The 22,744-nt window shown below is 49.3% G+C and overlaps 16 non-coding genes across 16 annotated transcripts; all 16 read left to right on the top strand.

Annotated features, from left to right (window-relative positions):
- Positions 1–208: 208 nt before the first annotated feature.
- Trnat-agu (transfer RNA threonine (anticodon AGU)) lies at positions 209–282 on the top strand. The gene has a single exon. It is a non-coding gene; the product is annotated as a tRNA-Thr (tRNA).
- Positions 283–1,669: 1,387 nt separating this feature from the next.
- Positions 1,670–1,743, top strand: Trnat-agu (transfer RNA threonine (anticodon AGU)). Its single transcript has one exon. It is a non-coding gene; the product is annotated as a tRNA-Thr (tRNA).
- Positions 1,744–3,140: 1,397 nt separating this feature from the next.
- On the top strand, positions 3,141–3,214 carry Trnat-agu (transfer RNA threonine (anticodon AGU)). Its single transcript has one exon. It is a non-coding gene; the product is annotated as a tRNA-Thr (tRNA).
- Positions 3,215–4,601: 1,387 nt separating this feature from the next.
- On the top strand, positions 4,602–4,675 carry Trnat-agu (transfer RNA threonine (anticodon AGU)). Its single transcript has one exon. It is a non-coding gene; the product is annotated as a tRNA-Thr (tRNA).
- Positions 4,676–6,062: 1,387 nt separating this feature from the next.
- Trnat-agu (transfer RNA threonine (anticodon AGU)) lies at positions 6,063–6,136 on the top strand. Its single transcript has one exon. It is a non-coding gene; the product is annotated as a tRNA-Thr (tRNA).
- A 1,397-nt stretch (positions 6,137–7,533) lies between these two features.
- On the top strand, positions 7,534–7,607 carry Trnat-agu (transfer RNA threonine (anticodon AGU)). The gene has a single exon. It is a non-coding gene; the product is annotated as a tRNA-Thr (tRNA).
- A 1,387-nt stretch (positions 7,608–8,994) lies between these two features.
- Trnat-agu (transfer RNA threonine (anticodon AGU)) lies at positions 8,995–9,068 on the top strand. Its single transcript has one exon. It is a non-coding gene; the product is annotated as a tRNA-Thr (tRNA).
- Positions 9,069–10,465: 1,397 nt separating this feature from the next.
- On the top strand, positions 10,466–10,539 carry Trnat-agu (transfer RNA threonine (anticodon AGU)). The gene has a single exon. It is a non-coding gene; the product is annotated as a tRNA-Thr (tRNA).
- Positions 10,540–11,936: 1,397 nt separating this feature from the next.
- Positions 11,937–12,010, top strand: Trnat-agu (transfer RNA threonine (anticodon AGU)). Its single transcript has one exon. It is a non-coding gene; the product is annotated as a tRNA-Thr (tRNA).
- Positions 12,011–13,407: 1,397 nt separating this feature from the next.
- On the top strand, positions 13,408–13,481 carry Trnat-agu (transfer RNA threonine (anticodon AGU)). The gene has a single exon. It is a non-coding gene; the product is annotated as a tRNA-Thr (tRNA).
- A 1,397-nt stretch (positions 13,482–14,878) lies between these two features.
- Positions 14,879–14,952, top strand: Trnat-agu (transfer RNA threonine (anticodon AGU)). Its single transcript has one exon. It is a non-coding gene; the product is annotated as a tRNA-Thr (tRNA).
- A 1,397-nt stretch (positions 14,953–16,349) lies between these two features.
- On the top strand, positions 16,350–16,423 carry Trnat-agu (transfer RNA threonine (anticodon AGU)). The gene has a single exon. It is a non-coding gene; the product is annotated as a tRNA-Thr (tRNA).
- A 1,395-nt stretch (positions 16,424–17,818) lies between these two features.
- Trnat-agu (transfer RNA threonine (anticodon AGU)) lies at positions 17,819–17,892 on the top strand. Its single transcript has one exon. It is a non-coding gene; the product is annotated as a tRNA-Thr (tRNA).
- A 1,397-nt stretch (positions 17,893–19,289) lies between these two features.
- Positions 19,290–19,363, top strand: Trnat-agu (transfer RNA threonine (anticodon AGU)). The gene has a single exon. It is a non-coding gene; the product is annotated as a tRNA-Thr (tRNA).
- Positions 19,364–20,758: 1,395 nt separating this feature from the next.
- Positions 20,759–20,832, top strand: Trnat-agu (transfer RNA threonine (anticodon AGU)). The gene has a single exon. It is a non-coding gene; the product is annotated as a tRNA-Thr (tRNA).
- Positions 20,833–22,239: 1,407 nt separating this feature from the next.
- On the top strand, positions 22,240–22,313 carry Trnat-agu (transfer RNA threonine (anticodon AGU)). Its single transcript has one exon. It is a non-coding gene; the product is annotated as a tRNA-Thr (tRNA).
- Positions 22,314–22,744: the final 431 nt, after the last annotated feature.

The raw sequence follows: 22,744 nt of genomic DNA, 5'->3' as shown, positions 1-22,744 counted from the left end.
CATCTTACTCAGAGCGGTGTCTGAACTCTATTTTCGACGTTATGCGTGCTACTTTCATTGTGGCCAACTACGATTCGATACAGAATGCACGAAACCTGAAAGACACCCTCACTGATACATAGAGAGTAGTGTTTGTCTGCGGAATAATGGGAGTGCAAGGGTCTGTGACGTTGATATGACTGTATGTAGCACTACTAGTTATCGGGGGGGTGGGCGTAGCTCAGATGGTAGAGCGCTCGCTTAGTGTGCGAGAGGTACTGGGATCGATACCCAGCGCCTCCAGAATTTTTAACACACCTACATGCGCACCTTGCCATGCAAGTGGAATAATTCCCAACCGGCAGAGGTGTGTAGGCAGATACAAGCGAACGATTAGCATCCACAATTGCGCCGATTTCACGTAAATCCCACTGCACGTTGCCATTCTTTGCGTGCAGTCGGCTGCTACTGGTGTTGCTGGTTGTGACTGCTGATAACAGATGCCGTAGCAATCAATTCAAGGAGTGAGTTGTATGTTTTGCGATAGTCTGTCTCTGACAAGGAAGCACAGGTGATATAGGTGCGAACACAGGAAGCTTGCAGCCCCTCGCTGCCTGCAGACACAGAGCAGCCACACTAGAAGAGCGGCCTAAGCAGTAGGCGAAATGTGCTCATTCGCTTTGGCGCGACGTCGAACTATAAATAAGGCTGTCACTAGCGTGAGCGTCGTGTAAAGTCGGAAAAGTCATCTGCATGGGTGATTGCCAAGTTTGGGGAGCGTTTCGTAGTACGATCAGTGCTATGGGGACGCGGAAACTTGCTGTGTCCCAGTGTTTTGCAGTTGGACGACAAGAGTTTTACACAGTAGCAAAGAGCGAGGCACTGAGTTGGCATAAACAATGGAGAGCACAATGGGGCTCGAGATGTGCTTGTTACCTCAGGTGCTGTGTGATTGTGGACAAGGAGTGAAATGGACCAATTTGTGACCGCCCTTTCAATTTAAGACGTTCAAAACAGACGGAATTTGCATTCGTAATACCAGAGCATCGGAAATACTTGGAACTCTTGTGTATATGAACGTGTCCGCGCCTTTGTATTCTGGTACCTTCGCCGCTACAAACCAACCAACCATCATGTCCGTGCACATCAGAGTCGCAAAGAATGGAGAACAGCCAGGCTTGGTCGTGTGTGTAGCTGTAGCTCAGTTGGCAGATCGTTCGCTTAGCGTGTGAACGGTCTCGGGTTCAAGCCCCGGCTTCTCCAAGTTTTGTGGTCAGTGCATGGTAAGTGTTTGTCGCGGCGAACATAAACGCACGCAAGAAGTTCCAAAACCAGCGTCACAGACTGATATGATGTATACTGTCATAAGGAGAGCAAGATGTAAGTGTGGGGACCGGCTGTTATCGTGGTGTTATCGAGTGCAGATCTGTCTTAGGTATCACGGCTTAACGTCAATGAAGTCTAGAGGTGGACAACACGTTCGTCTTACTCAGAGCGGTGTCTGAACTCTATTTTCGACGTTATGCGTGCCACTTTCATTGTGGCCAACTACGATTCGATACAGAATGCACGAAACCTGAAAGACACCCTGACTGATACATAGAGAGTAGTGTTTGTCTGCGGAATAATGGGAGTTCAAGGGTCTGTGACGTTGATATGACTGTATGTAGCACTACTAGTTATCGGGGTGGGTGGGCGTAGCTCAGATGGTAGAGCGCTCGCTTAGTGTGCGAGAGGTACTGGGATCGATACCCAGCGCCTCCAGAATTTTTAACACACCTACATGCGCACCTTGCCATGCAAGTGGAATAATTCCCAACCGGCAGAGGTGTGTAGGCAGATACAAGCGAACGATTAGCATCCACAATTGCGCCGATTTCACGTAAATCCCACTGCACGTTGCCATTCTTTGCGTGCTGTCGGCTGCTACTGGTGTTGCTGGTTGTGACTGCTGATAACAGATGCCGTAGCAATCAATTCATGGAGTGAGTTGTATGTTTTGCGATAGTCTGTCTCTGACAAGGAAGCACAGGTGATATAGGTGCGAACACAGGAAGCTTGCAGCCCCTCGCTGCCTGCAGACACAGAGCAGCCACACTAGAAGAGCGGCCTAAGCAGTAGGCGAAATGTGCTCATTCGCTTTGGCGCGACGTCGAACTATAAATAAGGCTGTCACTAGCGTGAGCGTTGCGTGAGCGTCGTGTAAAGTCGGAAAAGTCATCTGCATGGGTGATTGCCAAGTTTGGGGAGCGTTTCGTAGTACGATCAGTGCAATGGGGACGCGGAAACTTGCTGTGTCCCAGTGTTTTGCAGTTGGACGACAAGAGTTTTACACAGTAGCAAAGAGCGAGGCACTGAGTTGGCATGAACAATGGAGAGCACAATGGGGCTCGAGATGTGCTTGTTACCTCAGATGCTGTGTGATTGTGGACAAGGAGTGAAATGGACCAATTTGTGACCGCCCTTTCAATTTAAGACGTTCAAAACAGACGGAATTTGCATTCGTAATACCAGAGCATCGAAACTACTTGGAACTCTTGTGTATATGAACGTGTCCGCGCCTTTGTATTCTGGTACCTTCGCCGCTACAAACCAACCAACCATCGTGTCCTTGCACATCAGAGTCGCAAAGAATGGAGAATAGCCAGGCTTGGTCGTGTGTGTAGCTGTAGCTCAGTTGGCAGATCGTTCGCTTAGCGTGTGGACGGTCTCAGGTTCAAGCCCCGGCTCCTCCATGTTTTGTGGTCAGTGCATGGTAAGTGTTGGTCGGGGCGAACATAAACGCACGCAAGAAGTTGCAAAACCAGCGTCACAGACTGATATGATGTATACTGTCATAAGGAGAGCAAGATGTAAGTGTGGGGACCGGCTGTTATCGTGGTGTCATCGAGTGCAGATCTGTCTTAGGTATCACGGCTTAACGTCATTGAAGTCTAGAGGTGGACAACACGTTCATCTTACTCAGAGCGGTGTCTGAACTCTATTTTCGACGTTATGCGTGCTACTTTCATTGTGGCCAACTACGATTCGATACAGAATGCACGAAACCTGAAAGACACCCTCACTGATACATAGAGAGTAGTGTTTGTCTGCGGAATAATGGGAGTGCAAGGGTCTGTGACGTTGATATGACTGTATGTAGCACTACTAGTTATCGGGGGGGTGGGCGTAGCTCAGATGGTAGAGCGCTCGCTTAGTGTGCGAGAGGTACTGGGATCGATACCCAGCGCCTCCAGAATTTTTAACACACCTACATGCGCACCTTGCCATGCAAGTGGAATAATTCCCAACCGGCAGAGGTGTGTAGGCAGATACAAGCGAACGATTAGCATCCACAATTGCGCCGATTTCACGTAAATCCCACTGCACGTTGCCATTCTTTGCGTGCAGTCGGCTGCTACTGGTGTTGCTGGTTGTGACTGCTGATAACAGATGCCGTAGCAATCAATTCATGGAGTGAGTTGTATGTTTTGCGATAGTCTGTCTCTGACAAGGAAGCACAGGTGATATAGGTGCGAACACAGGAAGCTTGCAGCCCCTCGCTGCCTGCAGACACAGAGCAGCCACACTAGAAGAGCGGCCTAAGCAGTAGGCGAAATGTGCTCATTCGCTTTGGCGCGACGTCGAACTATAAATAAGGCTGTCACTAGCGTGAGCGTCGTGTAAAGTCGGAAAAGTCATCTGCATGGGTGACTGCCAAGTTTGGGGAGCGTTTCGTAGTACGATCAGTGCAATGGGGACGCGGAAACTTGCTGTGTCCCAGTGTTTTGCAGTTGGACGACAAGAGTTTTACACAGTAGCAAAGAGCGAGGCACTGAGTTGGCATAAACAATGGAGAGCACAATGGGGCTCGAGATGTGCTTGTTACCTCAGGTGCTGTGTGATTGTGGACAAGGAGTGAAATGGACCAATTTGTGACCGCCCTTTCAATTTAAGACGTTCAAAACAGACGGAATTTGCATTCGTAATACCAGAGCATCGGAAATACTTGGAACTCTTGTGTATATGAACGTGTCCGCGCCTTTGTATTCTGGTACCTTCGCCGCTACAAACCAACCAACCATCATGTCCGTGCACATCAGAGTCGCAAAGAATGGAGAACAGCCAGGCTTGGTCGTGTGTGTAGCTGTAGCTCAGTTGGCAGATCGTTCGCTTAGCGTGTGAACGGTCTCGGGTTCAAGCCCCGGCTTCTCCAAGTTTTGTGGTCAGTGCATGGTAAGTGTTTGTCGCGGCGAACATAAACGCACGCAAGAAGTTGCAAAACCAGCGTCACAGACTGATATGATGTATACTGTCATAAGGAGAGCAAGATGTAAGTGTGGGGACCGGCTGTTATCGTGGTGTTATCGAGTGCAGATCTGTCTTAGGTATCACGGCTTAACGTCAATGAAGTCTAGAGGTGGACAACACGTTCGTCTTACTCAGAGCGGTGTCTGAACTCTATTTTCGACGTTATGCGTGCCACTTTCATTGTGGCCAACTACGATTCGATACAGAATGCACGAAACCTGAAAGACACCCTGACTGATACATAGAGAGTATTGTTTGTCTGCGGAATAATGGGAGTGCAAGGGTCTGTGACGTTGATATGACTGTATGTAGCACTACTAGTTATCGGGGTGGGTGGGCGTAGCTCAGATGGTAGAGCGCTCGCTTAGTGTGCGAGAGGTACTGGGATCGATACCCAGCGCCTCCAGAATTTTTAACACACCTACATGCGCACCTTGCCATGCAAGTGGAATAATTCCCAACCGGCAGAGGTGTGTAGGCAGATACAAGCGAACGATTAGCATCCACAATTGCGCCGATTTCACGTAAATCCCACTGCACGTTGCCATTCTTTGCGTGCAGTCGGCTGCTACTGGTGTTGCTGGTTGTGACTGCTGATAACAGATGCCGTAGCAATCAATTCATGGAGTGAGTTGTATGTTTTGCGATAGTCTGTCTCTGACAAGGAAGCACAGGTGATATAGGTGCGAACACAGGAAGCTTGCAGCCCCTCGCTGCCTGCAGACACAGAGCAGCCACACTAGAAGAGCGGCCTAAGCAGTAGGCGAAATGTGCTCATTCGCTTTGGCGCGACGTCGAACTATAAATAAGGCTGTCACTAGCGTGAGCGTCGTGTAAAGTCGGAAAAGTCATCTGCATGGGTGATTGCCAAGTTTGGGGAGCGTTTCGTAGTACGATCAGTGCAATGGGGACGCGGAAACTTGCTGTGTCCCAGTGTTTTGCAGTTGGACGACAAGAGTTTTACACAGTAGCAAAGAGCGAGGCACTGAGTTGGCATGAACAATGGAGAGCACAATGGGGCTCGAGATGTGCTTGTTACCTCAGGTGCTGTGTGATTGTGGACAAGGAGTGAAATGGACCAATTTGTGACCGCCCTTTCAATTTAAGACGTTCAAAACAGACGGAATTTGCATTCGTAATACCAGAGCATCGGAAATACTTGGAACTCTTGTGTATATGAACGTGTCCGCGCCTTTGTATTCTGGTACCTTCGCCGCTACAAACCAACCAACCATCATGTCCGTGCACATCAGAGTCGCAAAGAATGGAGAACAGCCAGGCTTGGTTGTGTGTGTAGCTGTAGCTCAGTTGGCAGATCGTTCGCTTAGCGTGTGAACGGTCTCGGGTTCAAGCCCCGGCTTCTCCAAGTTTTGTGGTCAGTGCATGGTAAGTGTTTGTCGCGGCGAACATAAACGCACGCAAGAAGTTGCAAAACCAGCGTCACAGACTGATATGATGTATACTGTCATAAGGAGAGCAAGATGTAAGTGTGGGGACCGGCTGTTATCGTGGTGTTATCGAGTGCAGATCTGTCTTAGGTATCACGGCTTAACGTCAATGAAGTCTAGAGGTGGACAACACGTTCGTCTTACTCAGAGCGGTGTCTGAACTCTATTTTCGACGTTATGCGTGCCACTTTCATTGTGGCCAACTACGATTCGATACAGAATGCACGAAACCTGAAAGACACCCTGACTGATACATAGAGAGTAGTGTTTGTCTGCGGAATAATGGGAGTTCAAGGGTCTGTGACGTTGATATGACTGTATGTAGCACTACTAGTTATCGGGGTGGGTGGGCGTAGCTCAGATGGTAGAGCGCTCGCTTAGTGTGCGAGAGGTACTGGGATCGATACCCAGCGCCTCCAGAATTTTTAACACACCTACATGCGCACCTTGCCATGCAAGTGGAATAATTCCCAACCGGCAGAGGTGTGTAGGCAGATACAAGCCGACGATTAGCATCCACAATTGCGCCGATTTCACGTAAATCCCACTGCACGTTGCCATTCTTTGCGTGCTGTCGGCTGCTACTGGTGTTGCTGGTTGTGACTGCTGATAACAGATGCCGTAGCAATCAATTCATGGAGTGAGTTGTATGTTTTGCGATAGTCTGTCTCTGACAAGGAAGCACAGGTGATATAGGTGCGAACACAGGAAGCTTGCAGCCCCTCGCTGCCTGCAGACACAGAGCAGCCACACTAGAAGAGCGGCCTAAGCAGTAGGCGAAATGTGCTCATTCGCTTTGGCGCGACGTCGAACTATAAATAAGGCTGTCACTAGCGTGAGCGTTGCGTGAGCGTCGTGTAAAGTCGGAAAAGTCATCTGCATGGGTGATTGCCAAGTTTGGGGAGCGTTTCGTAGTACGATCAGTGCAATGGGGACGCGGAAACTTGTTGTGTCCCAGTGTTTTGCAGTTGGACGACAAGAGTTTTACACAGTAGCAAAGAGCGAGGCACTGAGTTGGCATGAACAATGGAGAGCACAATGGGGCTCGAGATATGCTTGTTACCTCAGGTGCTGTGTGATTGTGGACAAGGAGTGAAATGGACCAATTTGTGACCGCCCTTTCAATTTAAGACGTTCAAAACAGACGGAATTTGCATTCGTAATACCAGAGCATCGAAACTACTTGGAACTCTTGTGTATATGAACGTGTCCGCACCTTTGTATTCTGGTACCTTCGCCGCTACAAACCAACCAACCATCGTGTCCTTGCACATCAGAGTCGCAAAGAATGGAGAATAGCCAGGCTTGGTCGTGTGTGTAGCTGTAGCTCAGTTGGCAGATCGTTCGCTTAGCGTGTGGACGGTCTCAGGTTCAAGCCCCGGCTCCTCCATGTTTTGTGGTCAGTGCATGGTAAGTGTTGGTCGGGGCGAACATAAACGCACGCAAAAAGTTGCAAAACCAGCGTCACAGACTGATATGATGTATACTGTCATAAGGAGAGCAAGATGTAAGTGTGGGGACCGGCTGTTATCGTGGTGTCATCGAGTGCAGATCTGTCTTAGGTATCACGGCTTAACGTCATTGAAGTCTAGAGGTGGACAACACGTTCGTCTTACTCAGAGCGGTGTCTGAACTCTATTTTCGACATTATGCGTGCTACTTTCATTGTGGCCAACTACGATTCGATACAGAATGCACGAAACCTGAAAGACACCCTCACTGATACATAGAGAGTAGTGTTTGTCTGCGGAATAATGGGAGTGCAAGGGTCTGTGACGTTGATATGACTGTATGTAGCACTACTAGTTATCGGGGGGGTGGGCGTAGCTCAGATGGTAGAGCGCTCGCTTAGTGTGCGAGAGGTACTGGGATCGATACCCAGCGCCTCCAGAATTTTTAACACACCTACATGCGCACCTTGCCATGCAAGTGGAATAATTCCCAACCGGCAGAGGTGTGTAGGCAGATACAAGCGAACGATTAGCATCCACAATTGCGCCGATTTCACGTAAATCCCACTGCACGTTGCCATTCTTTGCGTGCAGTCGGCTGCTACTGGTGTTGCTGGTTGTGACTGCTGATAACAGATGCCGTAGCAATCAATTCATGGAGTGAGTTGTATGTTTTGCGATAGTCTGTCTCTGACAAGGAAGCACAGGTGATATAGGTGCGAACACAGGAAGCTTGCAGCCCCTCGCTGCCTGCAGACACAGAGCAGCCACACTAGAAGAGCGGCCTAAGCAGTAGGCGAAATGTGCTCATTCGCTTTGGCGCGACGTCGAACTATAAATAAGGCTGTCACTAGCGTGAGCGTCGTGTAAAGTCGGAAAAGTCATCTGCATGGGTGATTGCCAAGTTTGGGGAGCGTTTCGTAGTACGATCAGTGCAATGGGGACGCGGAAACTTGCTGTGTCCCAGTGTTTTGCAGTTGGACGACAAGAGTTTTACACAGTAGCAAAGAGCGAGGCACTGAGTTGGCATAAACAATGGAGAGCACAATGGGGCTCGAGATGTGCTTGTTACCTCAGGTGCTGTGTGATTGTGGACAAGGAGTGAAATGGACCAATTTGTGACCGCCCTTTCAATTTAAGACGTTCAAAACAGACGGAATTTGCATTCGTAATACCAGAGCATCGGAAATACTTGGAACTCTTGTGTATATGAACGTGTCCGCGCCTTTGTATTCTGGTACCTTCGCCGCTACAAACCAACCAACCATCATGTCCGTGCACATCAGAGTCGCAAAGAATGGAGAACAGCCAGGCTTGGTCGTGTGTGTAGCTGTAGCTCAGTTGGCAGATCGTTCGCTTAGCGTGTGAACGGTCTCGGGTTCAAGCCCCGGCTTCTCCAAGTTTTGTGGTCAGTGCATGGTAAGTGTTTGTCGCGGCGAACATAAACGCACGCAAGAAGTTGCAAAACCAGCGTCACAGACTGATATGATGTATACTGTCATAAGGAGAGCAAGATGTAAGTGTGGGGACCGGCTGTTATCGTGGTGTTATCGAGTGCAGATCTGTCTTAGGTATCACGGCTTAACGTCAATGAAGTCTAGAGGTGGACAACACGTTCGTCTTACTCAGAGCGGTGTCTGAACTCTATTTTTGACGTTATGCGTGCCACTTTCATTGTGGCCAACTACGATTCGATACAGAATGCACGAAACCTGAAAGACACCCTGACTGATACATAGAGAGTAGTGTTTGTCTGCGGAATAATGGGAGTGCAAGGGTCTGTGACGTTGATATGACTGTATGTAGCACTACTAGTTATCGGGGTGGGTGGGCGTAGCTCAGATGGTAGAGCGCTCGCTTAGTGTGCGAGAGGTACTGGGATCGATACCCAGCGCCTCCAGAATTTTTAACACACCTACATGCGCACCTTGCCATACAAGTGGAATAATTCCCAACCGGCAGAGGTGTGTAGGCAGATACAAGCCGACGATTAGCATCCACAATTGCGCCGATTTCGATAAAAATCCCACTGCACGTTGCCATTCTTGGGTGCTGTCGGCTGCTACTGGTGTTGCTGGTTGTGACTGCTGATAACAGATGCCGTAGCAATCAATTCATGGAGTGAGTTGTATGTTTTGCGATAGTCTGTCTCTGACAAGGAAGCACAGGTGATATAGGTGCGAACACAGGAAGCTTGCAGCCCCTCGCTGCCTGCAGACACAGAGCAGCCACACTAGAAGAGCGGCCTAAGCAGTAGGCGAAATGTGCTCATTCGCTTTGGCGCGACGTCGAACTATAAATAAGGCTGTCACTAGCGTGAGCGTTGCGTGAGCGTCGTGTAAAGTCGGAAAAGTCATCTGCATGGGTGATTGCCAAGTTTGGGGAGCGTTTCGTAGTACGATCAGTGCAATGGGGACGCGGAAACTTGTTGTGTCCCAGTGTTTTGCAGTTGGACGACAAGAGTTTTACACAGTAGCAAAGAGCGAGGCACTGAGTTGGCATGAACAATGGAGAGCACAATGGGGCTCGAGATATGCTTGTTACCTCAGGTGCTGTGTGATTGTGGACAAGGAGTGAAATGGACCAATTTGTGACCGCCCTTTCAATTTAAGACGTTCAAAACAGACGGAATTTGCATTCGTAATACCAGAGCATCGAAACTACTTGGAACTCTTGTGTATATGAACGTGTCCGCACCTTTGTATTCTGGTACCTTCGCCGCTACAAACCAACCAACCATCGTGTCCTTGCACATCAGAGTCGCAAAGAATGGAGAATAGCCAGGCTTGGTCGTGTGTGTAGCTGTAGCTCAGTTGGCAGATCGTTCGCTTAGCGTGTGGACGGTCTCAGGTTCAAGCCCCGGCTCCTCCATGTTTTGTGGTCAGTGCATGGTAAGTGTTGGTCGGGGCGAACATAAACGCACGCAAGAAGTTGCAAAACCAGCGTCACAGACTGATATGATGTATACTGTCATAAGGAGAGCAAGATGTAAGTGTGGGGACCGGCTGTTATCGTGGTGTCATCGAGTGCAGATCTGTCTTAGGTATCACGGCTTAACGTCATTGAAGTCTAGAGGTGGACAACACGTTCGTCTTACTCAGAGCGGTGTCTGAACTCTATTTTCGACGTTATGCGTGCTATTTTCATTGTGGCCAACTACGATTCGATACAGAATGCACGAAACCTGAAAGACACCCTCACTGATACATAGAGAGTAGTGTTTGTCTGCGGAATAATGGGAGTGCAAGGGTCTGTGACGTTGATATGACTGTATGTAGCACGACTAGTTATCGGGGGGGTGGGCGTAGCTCAGATGGTAGAGCGCTCGCTTAGTGTGCGAGAGGTACTGGGATCGATACCCAGCGCCTCCAGAATTTTTAACACACCTACATGCGCACCTTGCCATGCAAGTGGAATAATTCCCAACCGGCAGAGGTGTGTAGGCAGATACAAGCGAACGATTAGCATCCACAATTGCGCCGATTTCACGTAAATCCCACTGCACGTTGCCATTCTTTGCGTGCAGTCGGCTGCTACTGGTGTTGCTGGTTGTGACTGCTGATAACAGATGCCGTAGCAATCAATTCATGGAGTGAGTTGTATGTTTTGCGATAGTCTGTCTCTGACAAGGAAGCACAGGTGATATAGGTGCGAACACAGGAAGCTTGCAGCCCCTCGCTGCCTGCAGACACAGAGCAGCCACACTAGAAGAGCGGCCTAAGCAGTAGGCGAAATGTGCTCATTCGCTTTGGCGCGACGTCGAACTATAAATAAGGCTGTCACTAGCGTGAGCGTTGCGTGAGCGTCGTGTAAAGTTGGAAAAGTCATCTGCATGGGTGATTGCCAAGTTTGGGGAGCGTTTCGTAGTACGATCAGTGCAATGGGGACGCGGAAACTTGTTGTGTCCCAGTGTTTTGCAGTTGGACGACAAGAGTTTTACACAGTAGCAAAGAGCGAGGCACTGAGTTGGCATGAACAATGGAGAGCACAATGGGGCTCGAGATATGCTTGTTACCTCAGGTGCTGTGTGATTGTGGACAAGGAGTGAAATGGACCAATTTGTGACCGCCCTTTCAATTTAAGACGTTCAAAACAGACGGAATTTGCATTCGTAATACCAGAGCATCGAAACTACTTGGAACTCTTGTGTATATGAACGTGTCCGCGCCTTTGTATTCTGGTACCTTCGCCGCTACAAACCAACCAACCATCGTGTCCTTGCACATCAGAGTCGCAAAGAATGGAGAATAGCCAGGCTTGGTCGTGTGTGTAGCTGTAGCTCAGTTGGCAGATCGTTCGCTTAGCGTGTGGACGGTCTCAGGTTCAAGCCTCGGCTCCTCCATGTTCTGTGGTCAGTGCATGATAAGTGTTGGTCGGGGCGAACATAAACGCACGCAAGAAGTTGCAAAACCAGCGTCACAGACTGATATGATGTATACTGTCATAAGGAGAGCAAGATGTAAGTGTGGGGACCGGCTGTTATCGTGGTGTCATCGAGTGCAGATCTGTCTTAGGTATCACGGCTTAACGTCATTGAAGTCTAGAGGTGGACAACACGTTCGTCTTACTCAGAGCGGTGTCTGAACTCTATTTTCGACGTTATGCGTGCCACTTTCATTGTGGCCAACTACGATTCGATACAGAATGCACGAAACCTGAAAGACACCCTCACTGATACATAGAGAGTAGTGTTTGTCTGCGGAATAATGGGAGTGCAAGGGTCTGTGACGTTGATATGACTGTATGTAGCACTACTAGTTATCGGGGGGGTGGGCGTAGCTCAGATGGTAGAGCGCTCGCTTAGTGTGCGAGAGGTACTGGGATCGATACCCAGCGCCTCCAGAATTTTTAACACACCTACATGCGCACCTTGCCATGCAAGTGGAATAATTCCCAACCGGCAGAGGTGTGTAGGCAGATACAAGCGAACGATTAGCATCCACAATTGCGCCGATTTCACGTAAATCCCACTGCACGTTGCCATTCTTTGCGTGCAGTCGGCTGCTACTGGTGTTGCTGGTTGTGACTGCTGATAACAGATGCCGTAGCAATCAATTCATGGAGTGAGTTGTATGTTTTGCGATAGTCTGTCTCTGACAAGGAAGCACAGGTGATATAGGTGCGAACACAGGAAGCTTGCAGCCCCTCGCTGCCTGCAGACACAGAGCAGCCACACTAGAAGAGCGGCCTAAGCAGTAGGCGAAATGTGCTCATTCGCTTTGGCGCGACGTCGAACTATAAATAAGGCTGTCACTAGCGTGAGCGTTGCGTGAGCGTCGTGTAAAGTTGGAAAAGTCATCTGCATGGGTGATTGCCAAGTTTGGGGAGCGTTTCGTAGTACGATCAGTGCAATGGGGACGCGGAAACTTGTTGTGTCCCAGTGTTTTGCAGTTGGACGACAAGAGTTTTACACAGTAGCAAAGAGCGAGGCACTGAGTTGGCATGAACAATGGAGAGCACAATGGGGCTCGAGATATGCTTGTTACCTCAGGTGCTGTGTGATTGTGGACAAGGAGTGAAATGGACCAATTTGTGACCGCCCTTTCAATTTAAGACGTTCAAATCAGACGGAATTTGCATTCGTAATACCAGAGCATCGAAACTACTTGGAACTCTTGTGTATATGAACGTGTCCGCACCTTTGTATTCTGGTACCTTCGCCGCTACAAACCAACCAACCATCGTGTCCTTGCACATCAGAGTCGCAAAGAATGGAGAATAGCCAGGCTTGGTCGTGTGTGTAGCTGTAGCTCAGTTGGCAGATCGTTCGCTTAGCGTGTGGACGGTCTCAGGTTCAAGCCCCGGCTCCTCCATGTTTTGTGGTCAGTGCATGGTAAGTGTTGGTCGGGGCGAACATAAACGCACGCAAGAAGTTGCAAAACCAGCGTCACAGACTGATATGATGTATACTGTCATAAGGAGAGCAAGATGTAAGTGTGGGGACCGGCTGTTATCGTGGTGTCATCGAGTGCAGATCTGTCTTAGGTATCACGGCTTAACGTCATTGAAGTCTAGAGGTGGACAACACGTTCGTCTTACTCAGAGCGGTGTCTGAACTCTATTTTCGACGTTATGCGTGCTATTTTCATTGTGGCCAACTACGATTCGATACAGAATGCACGAAACCTGAAAGACACCCTCACTGATACATAGAGAGTAGTGTTTGTCTGCGGAATAATGGGAGTGCAAGGGTCTGTGACGTTGATATGACTGTATGTAGCACTACTAGTTATCGGGGGGGTGGGCGTAGCTCAGATGGTAGAGCGCTCGCTTAGTGTGCGAGAGGTACTGGGATCGATACCCAGCGCCTCCAGAATTTTTAACACACCTACATGCGCACCTTGCCATGCAAGTGGAATAATTCCCAACCGGCAGAGGTGTGTAGGCAGATACAAGCGAACGATTAGCATCCACAATTGCGCCGATTTCACGTAAATCCCACTGCACGTTGCCATTCTTTGCGTGCAGTCGGCTGCTACTGGTGTTGCTGGTTGTGACTGCTGATAACAGATGCCGTAGCAATCAATTCATGGAGTGAGTTGTATGTTTTGCGATAGTCTGTCTCTGACAAGGAAGCACAGGTGATCTAGGTGCGAACACAGGAAGCTTGCAGCCCCTCGCTGCCTGCAGACACAGAGCAGCCACACTAGAAGAGCGGCCTAAGCAGTAGGCGAAATTTGCTCATTCGCTTTGGCGCGACGTCGAACTATAAATAAGGCTGTCACTAGCGTGAGCGTTGCGTGAGCGTCGTGTAAAGTTGGAAAAGTCATCTGCATGGGTGATTGCCAAGTTTGGGGAGCGTTTCGTAGTACGATCAGTGCAATGGGGACGCGGAAACTTGTTGTGTCCCAGTGTTTTGCAGTTGGACGACAAGAGTTTTACACAGTAGCAAAGAGCGAGGCACTGAGTTGGCATGAACAATGGAGAGCACAATGGGGCTCGAGATATGCTTGTTACCTCAGGTGCTGTGTGATTGTGGACAAGGAGTGAAATGGACCAATTTGTGACCGCCCTTTCAATTTAAGACGTTCAAAACAGACGGAATTTGCATTCGTAATACCAGAGCATCGAAACTACTTGGAACTCTTGTGTATATGAACGTGTCCGCGCCTTTGTATTCTGGTACCTTCGCCGCTACAAACCAACCAACCATCGTGTCCTTGCACATCAGAGTCGCAAAGAATGGAGAATAGCCAGGCTTGGTCGTGTGTGTAGCTGTAGCTCAGTTGGCAGATCGTTCGCTTAGCGCGTGGACGGTCTCAGGTTCAAGCCTCGGCTCCTCCATGTTTTGTGGTCAGTGCATGATAAGTGTTGGTCGGGGCGAACATAAACGCACGCAAGAAGTTGCAAAACCAGCGTCACAGACTGATATGATGTATACTGTCATAAGGAGAGCAAGATGTAAGTGTGGGGACCGGCTGTTATCGTGGTGTCATCGAGTGCAGATCTGTCTTAGGTATCACGGCTTAACGTCATTGAAGTCTAGAGGTGGACAACACGTTCGTCTTACTCAGAGCGGTGTCTGAACTCTATTTTCGACGTTATGCGTGCCACTTTCATTGTGGCCAACTACGATTCGATACAGAATGCACGAAACCTGAAAGACACCCTCACTGATACATAGAGAGTAGTGTTTGTCTGCGGAATAATGGGAGTGCAAGGGTCTGTGACGTTGATATGACTGTATGTAGCACTACTAGTTATCGGGGGGGTGGGCGTAGCTCAGATGGTAGAGCGCTCGCTTAGTGTGCGAGAGGTACTGGGATCGATACCCAGCGCCTCCAGAATTTTTAACACACCTACATGCGCACCTTGCCATGCAAGTGGAATAATTCCCAACCGGCAGAGGTGTGTAGGCAGATACAAGCGAACGATTAGCATCCACAATTGCGCCGATTTCACGTAAATCCCACTGCACGTTGCCATTCTTTGCGTGCAGTCGGCTGCTACTGGTGTTGCTGGTTGTGACTGCTGATAACAGATGCCGTAGCAATCAATTCATGGAGTGAGTTGTATGTTTTGCGATAGTCTGTCTCTGACAAGGAAGCACAGGTGATATAGGTGCGAACACAGGAAGCTTGCAGCCCCTCGCTGCCTGCAGACACAGAGCAGCCACACTAGAAGAGCGGCCTAAGCAGTAGGCGAAATGTGCTCATTCGCTTTGGCGCGACGTCGAACTATAAATAAGGCTGTCACTAGCGTGAGCGTTGCGTGAGCGTCGTGTAAAGTCGGAAAAGTCATCTGCATGGGTGATTGCCAAGTTTGGGGAGCGTTTCGTAGTACGATCAGTGCAATGGGGACGCGGAAACTTGCTGTGTCCCAGTGTTTTGCAGTTGGACGACAAGAGTTTTACACAGTAGCAGAGAGCGAGGCACTGAGTTGGCATGAACAATGGAGAGCACAATGGGGCTCGAGATGTGCTTGTTACCTCAGGTGCTGTGTGATTGTGGACAAGGAGTGAAATGGACCAATTTGTGACCGCCCTTTCAATTTAAGACGTTCAAAACAGACGGAATTTGCATTCGTAATACCAGAGCATCGGAACTACTTGGAACTCTTGTGTATATGAACGTGTCCGCGCCTTTGTATTCTGGTACCTTCGCCGCTACAAACCAACCAACCATCGTGTCCGTGCACATCAGAGTCGCAAAGAATGGAGAACAGCCAGGCTTGGTCGTGTGTGTAGCTGTAGCTCAGTTGGCAGATCGTTCGCTTAGCGTGTGAACGGTCTCGGGTTCAAGCCCCGGCTTCTCCATGTTTTGTGGTCAGTGCATGGTAAGTGTTGGTCGGGGCGAACATAAACGCACGCAAGAAGTTGCAAAACCAGCGTCACAGACTGATATGATGTATACTGTCATAAGGAGAGCAAGATGTAAGTGTGGGGACCGGCTGTTATCGTGGTGTCATCGAGTGCAGATCTGTCTTAGGTATCACGGCTTAACGTCATTGAAGTCTAGAGGTGGACAACACGTTCGTCTTACTCAGAGCGGTGTCTGAACTTTATTTTCGACGTTATGCGTGCCACTTTCATTGTGGCCAACTACGATTCGATACAGAATGCACGAAACCTGAAAGACACCCTCACTGATACATAGAGAGTAGTGTTTGTCTGCGGAATAATGGGAGTGCAAGGGTCTGTGACGTTGATATGACTGTATGTAGCACTACTAGTTATCGGGGGGGTGGGCGTAGCTCAGATGGTAGAGCGCTCGCTTAGTGTGCGAGAGGTACTGGGATCGATACCCAGCGCCTCCAGAAGTTTTAACACACAAACATGCCACTTGCCATGCAAGTGGAATAATTCCCAACCCGCAGAGGTGTGTAGGCAGATACTAGCGAACGATTAGCATCCACAATTGCGCCGATTTCACGTAAATCCCACTGCACGTTGCCATTCTTTGCGTGCAGTCGGCTGCTACTGGTGTTGCTGGTTGTGACTGCTGATAACAGATGCCGTAGCAATCAATTCATGGAGTGAGTTGTATGTTTTGCGATAGTCTGTCTCTGACAAGGAAGCACAGGTGATATAGGTGCGAACACAGGAAGCTTGCAGCCCCTCGCTGCCTGCAGACACAGAGCAGCCACACTAGAAGAGCGGCCTAAGCAGTAGGCGAAATGTGCTCATTCGCTTTGGCGCGACGTCAAACTATAAATAAGGCTGTCACTAGCGTGAGCGTTGCGTGAGCGTCGTGTAAAGTTGGAAAAGTCATCTGCATGGGTGATTGCCTAGTTTGGGGAGCGTTTCGTAGTACGATCAGTGCAATGGGGACGCGGAAACTTGTTGTGTCCCAGTGTTTTGCAGTTGGACGACAAGAGTTTTACACAGTAGCAAAGAGCGAGGCACTGAGTTGGCATGAACAATGGAGAGCACAATGGGGCTCGAGATATGCTTGTTACCTCAGATGCTGTGTGATTGTGGACAAGGAGTGAAATGGACCAATTTGTGACCGCCCTTTCAATTTAAGACGTTCAAAACAGACGGAATTTGCATTCGTAATACCAGAGCATCGAAACTACTTGGAACTCTTGTGTATATGAACGTGTCCGCACCTTTGTATTCTGGTACCTTCGCCGCTACAAACCAACCAACCATCGTGTCCTTGCACATCAGAGTCGCAAAGAATGGAGAATAGCCAGGCTTGGTCGTGTGTGTAGCTGTAGCTCAGTTGGCAGATCGTTCGCTTAGCGTGTGGACGGTCTCAGGTTCAAGCCCCGGCTCCTCCATGTTTTGTGGTCAGTGCATGGTAAGTGTTGGTCGGGGCGAACATAAACGCACGCAAGAAGTTGCAAAACCAGCGTCACAGACTGATATGATGTATACTGTCATAAGGAGAGCAAGATGTAAGTGTGGGGACCGGCTGTTATCGTGGTGTCATCGAGTGCAGATCTGTCTTAGGTATCACGGCTTAACGTCATTGAAGTCTAGAGGTGGACAACACGTTCGTCTTACTCAGAGCGGTGTCTGAACTCTATTTTCGACGTTATGCGTGCTATTTTCATTGTGGCCAACTACGATTCGATACAGAATGCACGAAACCTGAAAGACACCCTCACTGATACATAGAGAGTAGTGTTTGTCTGCGGAATAATGGGAGTGCAAGGGTCTGTGACGTTGATATGACTGTATGTAGCACTACTAGTTATCGGGGGGGTGGGCGTAGCTCAGATGGTAGAGCGCTCGCTTAGTGTGCGAGAGGTACTGGGATCGATACCCAGCGCCTCCAGAATTTTTAACACACCTACATGCGCACCTTGCCATGCAAGTGGAATAATTCCCAACCGGCAGAGGTGTGTAGGCAGATACAAGCGAACGATTAGCATCCACAATTGCGCCGATTTCACGTAAATCCCACTGCACGTTGCCATTCTTTGCGTGCAGTCGGCTGCTACTGGTGTTGCTGGTTGTGACTGCTGATAACAGATGCCGTAGCAATCAATTCATGGAGTGAGTTGTATGTTTTGCGATAGTCTGTCTCTGACAAGGAAGCACAGGTGATATAGGTGCGAACACAGGAAGCTTGCAGCCCCTCGCTGCCTGCAGACACAGAGCAGCCACACTAGAAGAGCGGCCTAAGCAGTAGGCGAAATGTGCTCATTCGCTTTGGCGCGACGTCGAACTATAAATAAGGCTGTCACTAGCGTGAGCGTTGCGTGAGCGTCGTGTAAAGTTGGAAAAGTCATCTGCATGGGTGATTGCCAAGTTTGGGGAGCGTTTCGTAGTACGATCAGTGCAATGGGGACGCGGAAACTTGTTGTGTCCCAGTGTTTTGCAGTTGGACGACAAGAGTTTTACACAGTAGCAAAGAGCGAGGCACTGAGTTGGCATGAACAATGGAGAGCACAATGGTGCTCGAGATATGCTTGTTACCTCAGGTGCTGTGTGATTGTGGACAAGGAGTGAAATGGACCAATTTGTGACCGCCCTTTCAATTTAAGACGTTCAAAACAGACGGAATTTGCATTCGTAATACCAGAGCATCGAAACTACTTGGAACTCTTGTGTATATGAACGTGTCCGCGCCTTTGTATTCTGGTACCTTCGCCGCTACAAACCAACCAACCATCGTGTCCTTGCACATCAGAGTCGCAAAGAATGGAGAATAGCCAGGCTTGGTCGTGTGTGTAGCTGTAGCTCAGTTGGCAGATCGTTCGCTTAGCGTGTGGACGGTCTCAGGTTCAAGCCCCGGCTCCTCCATGTTTTGTGGTCAGTGCATGGTAAGTGTTGGTCGGGGCGAACATAAACGCACGCAAGAAGTTGCAAAACCAGCGTCACAGACTGATATGATGTATACTGTCATAAGGAGAGCAAGATGTAAGTGTGGGGACCGGCTGTTATCGTGGTGTCATCGAGTGCAGATCTGTCTTAGGTATCACGGCTTAACGTCATTGAAGTCTAGAGGTGGACAACACGTTCGTCTTACTCAGAGCGGTGTCTGAACTTTATTTTCGACGTTATGCGTGCCACTTTCATTGTGGCCAACTACGATTCGATACAGAATGCACGAAACCTGAAAGACACCCTCACTGATACATAGAGAGTAGTGTTTGTCTGCGGAATAATGGGAGTGCAAGGGTCTGTGACGTTGATATGACTGTATGTAGCACTACTAGTTATCGGGGGGGTGGGCGTAGCTCAGATGGTAGAGCGCTCGCTTAGTGTGCGAGAGGTACTGGGATCGATACCCAGCGCCTCCAGAAGTTTTAACACACCTACATGCCACTTGCCATGCAAGTGGAATAATTCCCAACCCGCAGAGGTGTGTAGGCAGATACAAGCGAACGATTAGCATCCACAATTGCGCCGATTTCACGTAAATCCCACTGCACGTTGCCATTCTTTGCGTGCAGTCGGCTGCTACTGGTGTTGCTGGTTGTGACTGCTGATAACAGATGCCGTAGCAATCAATTCATGGAGTGAGTTGTATGTTTTGCGATAGTCTGTCTCTGACAAGGAAGCACAGGTGATATAGGTGCGAACACAGGAAGCTTGCAGCCCCTCGCTGCCTGCAGACACAGAGCAGCCACACTAGAAGAGCGGCCTAAGCAGTAGGCGAAATGTGCTCATTCGCTTTGGCGCGACGTCGAACTATAAATAAGGCTGTCACTAGCGTGAGCGTTGCGTGAGCGTCGTGTAAAGTTGGAAAAGTCATCTGCATGGGTGATTGCCAAGTTTGGGGAGCGTTTCGTAGTACGATCAGTGCAATGGGGACGCGGAAACTTGTTGTGTCCCAGTGTTTTGCAGTTGGACGACAAGAGTTTTACACAGTAGCAAAGAGCGAGGCACTGAGTTGGCATGAACAATGGAGAGCACAATGGGGCTCGAGATATGCTTGTTACCTCAGGTGCTGTGTGATTGTGGACAAGGAGTGAAATGGACCAATTTGTGACCGCCCTTTCAATTTAAGACGTTCAAAACAGACGGAATTTGCATTCGTAATACCAGAGCATCGAAACTACTTGGAACTCTTGTGTATATGAACGTGTCCGCGCCTTTGTATTCTGGTACCTTCGCCGCTACAAACCAACCAACCATCGTGTCCTTGCACATCAGAGTCGCAAAGAATGGAGGATAGCCAGGCTTGGTCGTGTGTGTAGCTGTAGCTCAGTTGGCAGATCGTTCGCTTAGCGTGTGGACGGTCTCAGGTTCAAGCCTCGGCTCCTCCATGTTTTGTGGTCAGTGCATGGTAAGTGTTGGTCGGGGCGAACATAAACGCACGCAAGAAGTTGCAAAACCAGCGTCACAGACTGATATGATGTATACTGTCATAAGGAGAGCAAGATGTAAGTGTGGGGACCGGCTGTTATCGTGGTGTCATCGAGTGCAGATCTGTCTTAGGTATCACGGCTTAACGTCATTGAAGTCTAGAGGTGGACAACACGTTCGTCTTACTCAGAGCGGTGTCTGAACTCTATTTTCGACGTTATGCGTGCCACTTTCATTGTGGCCAACTACGATTCGATACAGAATGCACGAAACCTGAAAGACACCCTCACTGATACATAGAGAGTAGTGTTTGTCTGCGGAATAATGGGAGTGCAAGGGTCTGTGACGTTGATATGACTGTATGTAGCACTACTAGTTATCGGGGGGGTGGGCGTAGCTCAGATGGTAGAGCGCTCGCTTAGTGTGCGAGAGGTACTGGGATCGATACCCAGCGCCTCCAGAATTTTTAACACACCTACATGCGCACCTTGCCATGCAAGTGGAATAATTCCCAACCGGCAGAGGTGTGTAGGCAGATACAAGCGAACGATTAGCATCCACAATTGCGCCGATTTCACGTAAATCCCACTGCACGTTGCCATTCTTTGCGTGCTGTCGGCTGCTACTGGTGTTGCTGGTTGTGACTGCTGATAACAGATGCCGTAGCAATCAATTCATGGAGTGAGTTGTATGTTTTGCGATAGTCTGTCTCTGACAAGGAAGCACAGGTGATATAGGTGCGAACACAGGAAGCTTGCAGCCCCTCGCTGCCTGCAGACACAGAGCAGCCACACTAGAAGAGCGGCCTAAGCAGTAGGCGAAATGTGCTCATTCGCTTTGGCGCGACGTCGAACTATAAATAAGGCTGTCACTAGCGTGAGCGTTGCGTGAGCGTTGCGTGAGCGTCGTGTAAAGTCGGAAAAGTCATCTGCATGGGTGATTGCCAAGTTTGGGGAGCGGTTGTAGTACGATCAGTGCAATGGGGACGCGGAAACTTGCTGTGTCCCAGTGTTTTGCAGTTGGACGACAAGAGTTTTACACAGTAGCAAAGAGCGAGGCACTGAGTTGGCATGAACAATGGAGAGCACAATGGGGCTCGAGATGTGCTTGTTACCTCAGGTGCTGTGTGATTGTGGACAAGGAGTGAAATGGACCAATTTGTGACCGCCCTTTCAATTTAAGACGTTCAAAACAGACGGAATTTGCATTCGTAATACCAGAGCATCGAAACTACTTGGAACTCTTGTGTATATGAACGTGTCCGCGCCTTTGTATTCTGGTACCTTCGCCGCTACAAACCAACCAACCATCGTGTCCTTGCACATCAGAGTCGCAAAGAATGGAGAATAGCCAGGCTTGGTCGTGTGTGTAGCTGTAGCTCAGTTGGCAGATCGTTCGCTTAGCGTGTGGACGGTCTCAGGTTCAAGCCCCGGCTCCTCCATGTTTTGTGGTCAGTGCATGGTAAGTGTTGGTCGGGGCGAACATAAACGCACGCAAGAAGTTGCAAAACCAGCGTCACAGACTGATATGATGTATACTGTCATAAGGAGAGCAAGATGTAAGTGTGGGGACCGGCTGTTATCGTGGTGTCATCGAGTGCAGATCTGTCTTAGGTATCACGGCTTAACGTCATTGAAGTCTAGAGGTGGACAACACGTTCGTCTTACTCAGAGCGGTGTCTGAACTTTATTTTCGACGTTATGCGTGCCACTTTCATTGTGGCCAACTACGATTCGATACAGAATGCACGAAACCTGAAAGACAGCCTCACTGATACATAGAGAGTAGTGTTTGTCTGCGGAATAATGGGAGTGCAAGGGTCTGTGACGTTGATATGACTGTATGTAGCACTACTAGTTATCGGGGGGGTGGGCGTAGCTCAGATGGTAGAGCGCTCGCTTAGTGTGCGAGAGGTACTGGGATCGATACCCAGCGCCTCCAGAAGTTTTAACACACCTACATGCCACTTGCCATGCAAGTGGAATAATTCCCAACCCGCAGAGGTGTGTAGGCAGATACAAGCGAACGATTAGCATCCACAATTGCGCCGATTTCACGTAAATCCCACTGCACGTTGCCATTCTTTGCGTGCAGTCGGCTGCTACTGGTGTTGCTGGTTGTGACTGCTGATAACAGATGCCGTAGCAATCAATTCATGGAGTGAGTTGTATGTTTTGCGATAGTCTGTCTCTGACAAGGAAGCACAGGTGATATAGGTGCGAACACTGGAAGCTTGCAGCCCCTCGCTGCCTGCAGACACAGAGCAGCCACACTAGAAGAGCGGCCTAAGCAGTAGGCGAAATGTGCTCATTCGCTTTGGCGCGACGTCGAACTATAAATAAGGCAGTCACTAGCGTGAGCGTTGCGTGAGC

The sequence above is a fragment of the Schistocerca gregaria genome, unplaced genomic scaffold (genome assembly GCF_023897955.1).
Source record: "Schistocerca gregaria isolate iqSchGreg1 unplaced genomic scaffold, iqSchGreg1.2 ptg000180l, whole genome shotgun sequence".
Taxonomy (NCBI): Eukaryota; Metazoa; Arthropoda; class Insecta; order Orthoptera; family Acrididae; genus Schistocerca; species Schistocerca gregaria.
Note: the sequence above shows the minus strand (reverse complement) of the source record. Positions and strands in the feature narration are given on the sequence as shown.